Source organism: Schistocerca nitens, chromosome 9 (genome assembly GCF_023898315.1).
Source record: "Schistocerca nitens isolate TAMUIC-IGC-003100 chromosome 9, iqSchNite1.1, whole genome shotgun sequence".
Lineage (NCBI taxonomy): Eukaryota > Metazoa > Arthropoda > Insecta > Orthoptera > Acrididae > Schistocerca > Schistocerca nitens.
Window position 1 is genome coordinate 135213633 of NC_064622.1, and position 11240 is coordinate 135224872.

Consider the following 11240-nt stretch of genomic DNA (forward strand, 5'->3'; position numbering starts at 1 on the left):
GGGTCGTAACACATCTGAAATGTAAAGTACACTGTTCAAAGTGCCGTCAACGCGAATAAGAGGTGACCGAGACATCTAACCAATGGCACCCCATACCATCACACCGGATGATACGCCAGTATGGAGTTGACGAATACACCGCGATGTCGCCAAACACGGATGCGACCATCATGATGCTGTAAACAGAACCTGGATTCATCCGAAAAAATGACGTTTTGCCATTCGTGCAGCCAGGTTCGTCGTTGAGTACCGCATTGCAGGCGCTGCTGTCTGTGATGCACCGTCAAGGGTAACCGCAGCCACGGTCTCCGAGCCGATAGTCCATGCTGGTGCAAACGTCGTCCAACTGTTCGTGCAGATGGTTGTTGTATTGCAAACGTCCCCATCTATTGACTCAGGACTGAGACGTGACTGCACGATCCGTTACAGCCATGCGGATAAGATGCCTGTCATCTCGACTGCTAGTGATACGACGCCGTTGGGATCCAACACGGCGTTCCGTATTACCCTCCTGAACCCACCGATTCCATATTCTGCTAACAGTCATTGGGTCTCGACCAACGCGAGCAGCAGTGCCGCGTTACGATAAACCGCAATCGCGATAGGCTACAATCCGACCTTTATCAAAGTCGGAAACGTGATGGTACGCATTTCTCCTCCTTACACGAGGCATCACAACATTTCACCAGGCAGCGCCGGTCAACTGCTGTTTGTGTATGAGAAATCGGTTGGAAACTTTCCTCATGTCAGCACGTTGTAGGTGTCGCCACCGGCGCCAACCTTGTGTGAATGCTGTGAAAAGCTAATCATTTGCATATCATAGCATCTCCTTCCTGTCGGTTCAATTTCGCGTCTGTAGCACGTCATCTTCGTGGTGTAGCAATTTTAATGGCCAGTAGAGTATTAGACAGATGCAACTCAACAGGAATACCTACCAGTGGAGGACGACGTCTGTTGTGTTACTGATAGACGAGGTAGCAATAATAGGGATTGGACAAAAAATGAAAAAACCAAAAACACAACTCTTGCCTTGTCTACTACGGTGTAAGAAACCCGTTTGCATTCGAAACAGCTTTCAGTCGTCTCCAAATGGGTAAATACAGGTCCTGTATGGGTTTCAGGGGCATCTTATAGCGTTTTTCCTGCAAAGTAGTGCCAGGTTTGGGTACCGTTGATGGAGGTGGGTAGCGATGATGCATACTCCTATCCAGTGTAGACCACAAAGGCTCAACAATATTGAGATCTGGTGAGTATGGTGGGCAGGGAGGGTGCGACGGTTGGTCCTCCCGCTCACAAAACCAGTCCTGGACGATGCGAGCAGTGCGAATAAGGGCCCTGTCCTACTGTAACAAAGCACCACCGCTGGGGAACCAACGGATATTGTACCATGCGACGGACTCGACGGCCAAAATGGTGGCATAATACTGCGAATAATGCGACCTTGCTGACTACCCGTGGGGCTCATGGCCCATGGGCATACATGCTAAAATTCCGCTTTGGCGGTACATATACTAAAATTGTAACGGTACTGAGAAGAATAGTATGGCGCCTGCGCAAGGATGACATACAAAGTCGTGAAGCATTCCACATTTTTTTCGCAACCTCACTCTCTGACGTCTCACATCAGCTGCTTATACACTCAGCGACCTACACAACTCATTATGCAAAAGAACTTGCTCCGCTTCTAGCAGTAATTTATCGTACATCGCTTGAGCAACGAAAGGTGCCTAAAGACTGGAAAAAAGCGCAGGTCATTTCCGTTTTTAAGAAAGGCCGTAAGACAGATCCACACAATTATAGACCTACATCGTTCACTTCAATCTGTTGTAGCATTATGGAACATGTTTTATGCTCAAGAATAATGACGGTTTTGGAAAACGAACATCTCCTCTATAAAATCTGCATGGATTCCGCAAACAGAGATCCTTCGATCTCTTGCTCCATGAGGTCCACAGCGCACTGTACATCGGCGTTCAGTTTGATGCCTTGTTCCTTGATTTCAGTAATGCATTTTACACCGTCCCGCATTGCCGTTTAATGAAAAAAATACGAAGTTACGGAGTATCGGTGCAGACTTGCGATTAGATTCAAGAGTTTCTTGCAAATAGAACTCAACACGTCGCTCTTAACGGAACAAAATCGACAGATGTAAAGGTAGTATCCATAGTACCACAGGGAAGTGTGATAGGACCGTTGCTGTTTAAAATCTATGTAAATGATCTAGTAGAAAGCGTCGGATGCTCCTAAAGGCTATTCGTAGATGGTGCAGTTGTCCATACCAAAGTAGCAACGCCAGAAGATAGTAAGAATTTGCAGAACGACCTGCAGAGAATTGAGAAATGGTGCAGGCTCTGGCAGTTGACACTGAACGTAAATAAATGTAACACACTGCGCATACATAAGAAAAGAAATCCACTACTGTACAGCTACACTGTTGATGACAAACAGCTGAAGACAGCGTCTGCCGTAAAATATCTAGGCGTAACTATCCAGAGCTACCTTAAGAGGAATGACCTTATAAAAAATACAGTGGGAAAAGCAGACACCAGACTCAGATTCATCGCAAGAATCTTCAGGAAATATAACTCATTCACCAAAGAAGTGGCTTATAAGGCGCATGTTCTCCCGATTCTTGAGTATTGTTCGTCTATCTGGATCCCTATCTGGTAGGACTGATAGAGGAGATCCAACGAAGGGAGGCGTGTTTCGTCACGGGATCATTTAGCTGGCGAGAGAGCGTTACGGAGATGCTAAACAAACTCCAGTGGCAGACGTTACAAGAGAGGCGCTGTGCATCACGGAGACATTTACTATTGAAATTTCGGGACAGCACTTTTCAGAAGGACTCGGACAACATATTATTTCCCCCCACTTATATCTCGCGTATTGACCACGAGGAGAAAATTCGAGAAATTAGAGCCAATACAGAGGCTTACCGACAATCATTCTTCCCACACAATATTCGCGAGTGGAAAAGGGTTGGAGGGAATAGGTAGCGGTACCGAAAGCTCCATCCGCCACACACCATTAGTTGGTTTGCGGAGTATGATGTAGATGTAGAATGAAAGAATTTGGAAGGAGCAAGGTTTCACAGTACAAGTAAAGGGAAAAAATTCAGAAAATTGTTAATCTGGAATTTTATTAAACGAAAAAATATTGCTTTTGTCATTTGTTGTCCGACTTCGCACGTGAAATTAAACGATTCTCGAAAGTCTTGGAATGCATGGGATCGATATTTTGCGAGTATCAGGCAAAAATCGTCGAGATCCTCATTCCCGGAATGGATGAACTGTCTATATGAGTAATGATGGTTGGGTGAGGATATGGCGAATGCCCGGTGAACGCCATCCGCCTGCGTGTGTAGTGCCAACAGTAAAATTCGGAAGCACTGGTGTGGTCGTGTTTTTCCTAGAGGGGGTTTGCACCCCTTGTTGCTTTGCGTGGCACTACCACAGCACAGGACTACACTGATGTTTTAAGCACCTTCTTACTTCGCACAGTCGAAGAGAAAATCGGGGATGGCGATTGCATCTTTCAGCACAATCGAGCACATGTTTACAATGCACAGCCTGTGGCTGCGCAAGTTACACGACAATAACGTCCCTGTACTGGACTGGACTGCACAGAGTCCTGACCTAAATCCTAAAGAACACCTTTGGGATGTTTTGGAACGCCGACTTCGTGCCATGCCTCACCGACCGACATCGACACCTCTTCTCAGTACAGCACCCTGTGCAGAATGGGTTGCCATCCCCCAAGCACCTGATTGAACGTATGGCTGCGAGAGTGGAAACTGTCATCAAGGTTAAGGGTGGGCCAACACCATATTGAATTCTAGCATTACCGTTGGTGGGCGCCACGGACTTCTCATTTTTAACCAGGTGTGTGGATACTTTTGATCACATAGTATACCGGGTGATCAAAAAGTCAGCATAAATTTGAAAACTTAATAAACCACGGAATAATGTAGATAGATAGGTAAAAATTGACACACATGCTTAGAATGACATGGGGTTTCATTAGAACCAAAAAACAAAAGTATTGCTAGACGCGTGAAAGATCTCTTGCGGGCGTCGTTTGTTGATGATCGTGTGCTCAGCCGCCACTTTCGTCATGCTTGGTCTCCCAGGTCCCCAGACCTCAGTTCGTGCGATTATTGGCTTTGGGGTTACCTGAAGTCGCAAGTGTATCGTGATCGACCGACATCTCTAGGGATGCTGAAAGACAACATCTGACGCCAATGCCTCACCATAACTCCGGACATGCTTTACAGTACTGTTCACAACATTATTCCTCGACTACAGCTATTGTTGAGGAATGATGGTGGACATATTGAGCATTTCCTGTAAAGAACATCATCTTTGCTTTGTCTTACTTTGTTATGCTAATTATTGCTATTCTGATCAGATGAAGCGCCATCTGTCGGACATTTTTTGAACGTTTGTATTTTTATGGTTCTAATAAAACACCATGTCATTCCAAGCATGTGTATCAATTTGTACCTCTCTATCTACATTATTCCGTGATTTATTCAGTTTTCAAATTTATACTGACTTTTTGATCACCCGGTACTTTACCACTACATCTCCAGGTCCATCGCAAGGGTAGGGAACTTGATGGAGGAGTTGACCGTCAATCGAGAAGGGATTGAAGGAACACTGCTTGACAACGTTTCATCTGCAGACCAACGTCACTCACTTTGCCTCCGCAAGTATTAAGTTTCCCTTTCCGAGATGTGCATTCGTCAATAATTATGTTACAAATGGTCTCGCTAATAATCATGTTACAAGCTGGGACGGACTGGAGAAATTAATACTCGATAGGCACTAGAACACTGGGGCCCTCTCCGGTGACATGCGGGCAAGCCGAGTTAGGCGACCCCAAGCGGCCTCTTCCGGGAGGAAGCAGACTGCAGCCGCCTCGCTGGCTTTTTCCAGCGCCGGCGCCCTCGCCCTGGCCGAGTGCGAGACTTTCAACTCTGCCCGCACATCGATCTTCCACTTCCTCCCCCGCCTCCTACCCCGTTCTCCCGCTCCGCCGCCGTCCCCACGCCAGCGCCGGCGGCAGAAAAGTACGCCCTTGGCGGAAAGAGCGAGATCAGGCGACAGACGAGCGGCATTTGTCGCTGCGGACGCGACAGCTCGCTCTCCCGACGGCTCGAAATGCCGCGGAAAAACCCGATTTTCCTTTTGCCCCCTCTTCTGCGCCACATGTTCACTGCGTTATTAAATTCAGTCCCCCCTCCCTCCTCTCTCCGAGTCTTTTTTTTTTTTCGGGCCGGTGAGGGGGAGGAGAGTCGGGGTAGAGGATCCAACTCCGATGCCATCCCTTCGGCACTGGGGGAAAAGACTGCCAGCCGCATCGAAAAAAGAGCTACGAGGACACGGGATTAAAAAGAGGAGGAGAATCAGATGGCGGGAAAGAGGGCGAAGGAAAATAAAGAGAGCCGCTGATTGCGCACGTTTGCTTCTTTGCCGGTGAGGCGAGGCGGGAGCTGCCGCGATTCAATTGTTGTGTGAGAGGAAGCGAGGACCTCTGCCCCACCCCGCTCCCTCCGCTCTAGCAAGTGCCTGCCCCCGCCTCTCAGCGGATTCCTCGCAGCGGGGACCTGCTACCGAAAACAGCGTTATTGCCCCGCGGGGAAAGAAATAAGAGGACAAAACCGTTTCGAAATTTCAAGAGCACCATGGAAATACTGCCTCTCTCGTTTCCAGGGAGTCAGCCAAAGAGATATTTATAAAGAAATGTTGGGTTTTGCCGATCCTATCAATTTTTCTTATATACAGAATAAGATGCAATAATAACGGATGAGCCATGTGTATTAGTCTTTGCACTGAAATGAAAAATGAAAATCGGCGAGTCATCTGGCCTGTCTCCTATCATAATTATTCAGTTTTGTAATGAGATCGCATGAATAGAGCACATAGGTCGTCAAACTAGGGCCTCCCGTCGGGTGGACCGCTCGCCGGGTGCAAGTCTTTCGATTTGACGCCACTTCGGCGACTTGCGCGCCGATGCTGATATAAGATTAGTTAAGAGTAGACAACATCCCATTAGAACTACTGACAGCCTTGGGAGAGCCAGGCCTAACAAAACTCCACCATCTGGTGAACAAGATGTACGAGACAGGCGAAATACTCTCAGACTTCAAGAAGAATATAATAATTCCAACCCCAACGAAAGCAGGTGTTGACAGATGTGAAAATCCAGTTTAATAAATCACGGTTGCAAAATACTAACACGAATTCTTTACAGACGAATGGAACAACAGGTAGAAGCCGACCACGGGGAAGATCAGTTTGGATTCCGTAGAAATGTAGGAACACGTAAGGCAATACTGACCCTACGACTTATCTTAGAAAATTGATTAAGGAAAGGCAAACGTACGTTTCTAGCATTTGTAGACCTACAGCAAGCTTTCGACAATGTAGACTGGAATACTCTCTTTCAAATCCTGAAGATGTCAGGGGTAAAATACAGGGAGCATAAGGCTATTTGCAATTTGTACAGAAACCAGATGGCAGTTATAAGAGTCGAGGGGCATGAAAGGGAAGCAGTGATTGTAAAGGGAGTCAGACAGGGTTGTAGCCTATCCCGGATGTTATTCAATATGTATATCGAGCAAGCAGTAAAGGAAACAAAAGAAACATTCGGAGTAGGAATTAAAATCCATGGAGAAGAAATAAAAACTTTGAGGTTCGCCAATGACATTGTGATTTTGTCAGAGACAGCAAAGGGCCTGGAAGAACAGCTGAACGGAATGGACAGTGTCTTGAAAGGAGGATATAAGATGAACATCAACAAAAGCAAAACGAGGATAATGGAATGTAGTCGAATTAAGTCGGGTGATGCTGCGGAATTAGATTAGGAAGTGAGAAGCTTAAAGTAGTAGAACAGTTTTGCTATTTGGGGAGCAAAATAACTGATGATGGTCGAAGTAGAGAGGATATAAAATGTAGACTGGCAATGGCAAGGAAAGCGTTTCTGAAGAAGGGAAATTTGTTAACATCGAGTATAGATTTAAGTGTCAGGAAGTCGTTTCTGAAACTATTTGTATGGTGTGTAGCCATGTATGGAAGTGAAACGTGGACGATAAATAGTTTGGACCAGAAGAGAATAGAAGCTTTCGAAATGTGGTACTACAGAAGAAAGCTGAAGAATAGATGGGTAGATCACATAACTAATGAGGAGATGTTGAATAGAATTGGGGAGGAGTTTGTGGCACAACTTGACTAGACGAAGGGATCGGTTGGTAGGGCATATTCTGAACCCTCAAGGAATCACCAAATTAGTTTTGGAGGGCAGCGTGGAGGGTAAAAATCATAGAGGAAGACCAAGAGATGAATACACTAAACAGATTCAGAAGGATGTAGTTTGCAGTAGGTACTGGGAGACGAAGAAGCTTGCACAGGACAGAGTAGCATGGAAAGCTGTATCAAACCAGTCTCTGTACTGAAGACCACAATAACAACAACAAACAAAAGATTTATTTTCATGAAAGTGGTTGGTCGGATTGATTTTCATTTTTCTAATAACACTCCAAATAACGTGGTGCTCGTAATTTCTTCTTCTGAATCTGGATGCGAGCCATGAGCTCTAGGCAAATGGTGCGTGTTAGGACGATTGGGGGAAAGCGAATCCCATGTAAGTCCTTCTGGGAATTGCAGCCCGGGCAGAAGAGCAGTGACCGTTTCCGGCCTGGCGCTGTGTATCGTCAACTGAGGGCCACGGATCCGCTTTCGCTTCGGGGAACAAAATGGCGGTATGTCTGAAGAAAGGCGTCCCCAGTGCGTCAAAGTCGCTTTGTAGTAAAATCAGCTCACTGTCGAAAGCAGGCCGGAGTGGCCGTGCGGTTCTAGGCGCTACAGTCTGGAGCCGAGCGACCACTACGGTCGCAGCTTCGAATCCTGCCTCGGGCATGGATGTGTGTAATGTCCTTAGGTTAGTTAGGTTTAATTAGTTCTAAGTTCTAGACGACTGATGACCTCAGAAATTAAGTGGCATAGTGCTCAGAGCCATTTGAACCATGTGAACTGACGAAATTTTTCCGCAAACATCCAACACAGAGTACTATTTTGGGAATATTTGGGAGTGTGAGGAACTACCTCTCGTCCGCTTTTCAGCTTTCTCGCGGACTGTATTGAGAGGCTAGCTATTTTAACATAAGGCAACGATTGGTTGACTGCCCTGTGACCTTAGATGGACGTAGAAGATTTGGTCAAGTGGCTGGCACTTGTAACTCTTGGCCGGAAGTAAAGGGAAGGTAGTTTTAGAACAAGCTACAAAGATCAATGGATTTCAGAGTGCCAAACTGTTTAGTTCTTCACAAGGAGTGAAACATGTCATTTCGCACATGAATTCGTCATGTAGAGATGAGGGTCTGCTACCATCGGCACACAGCAAGTGTTGCACTAGTTCACAGCTAGTCACCTGGACACCGCTCAACTCACAAGGCGTCGAATATTAGGCTGAACATGAATGCAGCAGTGGCATGTTAGGGAACTTCGGTTATGAGAGTCTCATCAGCAGTTAGGGCGAGAATTTTCAGTCTGTTAGTGAAAGCTAAAATCCGTGGTTCTCTCTTATAACCTCTTATAACAAATGATCAGCTATCATAATCAATATGTAGGGGAGACAAACATTCCTTATACAGGGTTATTACAAATGACTGAAGCGATTTCACAGCTCTACAATAACTTTATTATTTGAGATATTTTCACAATGCTTTGCACACACATGCAAAAACTCAAAAAGTTTTTTTAGGCATTCACAAATGTTCGATATGTGCCCCTTTAGTGATTCAGCAGACATCAAACCGATAATCAAGTTCCTCCCACACTCGGCGCAGCATGTCCCCATCAATGAGTTCGAAAGCATCGTTGATGCGAGCTCGCAGTTCTGGCACGTTTCTTGGTAGAGGAGGTTTAAACACTGAATCTTTCACATAACCCCACAGAAAGAAATCGCATGGGGTTAAGTCGGGAGAGCGTGGAGGCCATGACATGAATTGCTGATCGTGATCTCCACCACGACCGATCCATCGGTTTTCCAATCTCCTGTTTAAGAAATGCCGAACATCGTGATGGAAGTGCGGTGGAGCACCATCCTGTTGAAAGATGAAGTCGGCGCTGTCGGTCTCCAGTTGTGGCATGAGCCAATTTTCCAGCATGTCCAGATACACGTGTCCTGTAACGTTTTTTTCGCAGAAGAAAAAGGGGCCGTAAACTTTAAACCGTGAGATTGCACAAAACACGTTAACTTTTGGTGAATTGCGAATTTGCTGCACGAATGCGTGAGGATTCTCTACCGCCCAGATTCGCACATAGTGTCTGTTGACTTCACCATTAAGAAAAAATATTGCTTCATCACTGAAAACAAGTTTCGCACTGAACGCATCCTCTTCCATGAACTGTTGCAACCGCGCCGAAAATTCAAAGCGTTTGACTTTGTCATCGGGTGTCAGGGCTTGTAGCAATTGTAAACGGTAAGGCTTCTGCTTTAGCCTTTTCCGTAAGATTTTCCAAACCGTCGGCTGTGGTACGTTTAGCTCCCTGCTTGCTTTATTCGTCGACTTCCGCGGGCTACGCGTGAAACTTGCCCGCACGCGTTCAACCGTTTCTTCGCTCACTGCAGCCGACCAGTTGATTTCCCCTTACAGAGGCATCCAGAAGCTTTAAACTGCGCATACCATCGCCGAATGGAGTTAGCAGTTGGTGGATCTTTGTTGAACTTCGTCCTGAAGTGTCATTGCACTGTTATGACTGACTGATGTGAGTGCATTTCAAGCACGACATACGCTTTCTCGGCTCCTGTCGCCATTTTCTCTCACTGCGCTCTCGAGCGCTCTGGCGGCAGAAACCTGAAGTGCGGCTTCAGCCGAACAAAACTTTATGAGTTTTTCTACGTATCTGTAGTGTGTCGTGACCATATGTCAATGAATGGAGCTACAGTGAATTTATGAAATCGCTTCAATCATTTGCAATAGCCCTGTAGTTTTAGGAATGAATGAACAGCTAAAGTCCATCCTCCGCATGTAACGTTGCCACTCACAAGGGAACCTCCCCATCGCACCCCCCTCAGATTTAGTTATAGCTTGGCACAGTGGATAGGCTTTGATAAACTGAACACACATCAATTGAGAAAACAGGAAGAAGTTGTGTGGAACTGTGAAAAAATAAGCAAAATATACAAACTGAGTAGTCCATGGGCTACATAGGCAACATCAAGGAGAACGTGAGCTCAGGAGCGCCGTGGTCCCGTAGTAGCGTGAGCAGCTGCAGAAGGAGAGGTCCTTGGTCCAAGTCTTCCCACGAGTGAAAATTTTACTTTCTTTATTTTTGCATAGTTATTATCTGTCCGTTCGTTCATTGACGTCTTTGTTCTCTGTAATAAGTTTAGTGTCTGTGTTTTGCGTCCGCATCGCAAAACCGTGCGATTAGTAGACGAAAGGACGTGCCTCTCCAATCGGAACCGAAAACATTTGATCGCAAGGTCATAGGTCAACCGATTCCTCCACAGGAAAACACATCTGATATATTCTATACGACACTAGTGACGGCGTGTGCGTCACATGACAGGAATATGTTGTCGACCCACCTAACTTGTACACTTGGCGAATGGGTAAAAAGATTCTTCTACCTTGCCCAATATAGGTTTTCTTGTGGATGTGATAATCACTCCCAAAAAAGTGATGAAAACATAAGAGTTTGTCACATAAACTGAAAATAAAAAATTAAAGTTTTCACTCGATGGAAGATTTAAACCAAGGACCTTTCGTTCCGCAGCTGCTCACGTTACCACGAGACCACTGCGCTCCTGCGGTCCCAGTCTCCTTGATGTTGCCTATGTAGCCCATGGACTACTCAGTTTGTATATTTTGCTTATTTTTTCACAGTTCCTCACAACTTCTTCCTGTTTTCTCAATTGACCTGTGTTCAGTTTTTCAAGGCCTATCCACTGTGCCAACTTATAACTAGATATGAGGGGGGTGCGATGGGGAGGTTCCCTTGTCAGTAGCTCCGGGAAAGATTTGTATGTTCATTGTTGTAAAGTAACATCCCAAAAGTCATGTACACTTTTGACTGAGTAATGCATATTTTTATTCGCAATAAACCTACAAGTTAATTTTGGATTTGATTCTCATTCCACTAACAAGCTATCCCTTTGTCCATTTGCGATGAATGAAATCGTGAAATTCTGATTCCCCACATTAAGGCCACGACCTTCTTTGAGGTTCAAAT

General features: G+C 45.7%; 1 non-coding gene across 1 annotated transcript; it reads left to right on the forward strand.

The window, feature by feature from the left end:
- The first annotated feature begins 1489 nt into the window (after positions 1 to 1489).
- LOC126204720 (U6 spliceosomal RNA) lies at positions 1490 to 1594 on the forward strand. Its single transcript, XR_007540526.1, has one exon. It is a non-coding gene; the product is annotated as a U6 spliceosomal RNA (small nuclear RNA).
- Positions 1595 to 11240: the final 9646 nt, after the last annotated feature.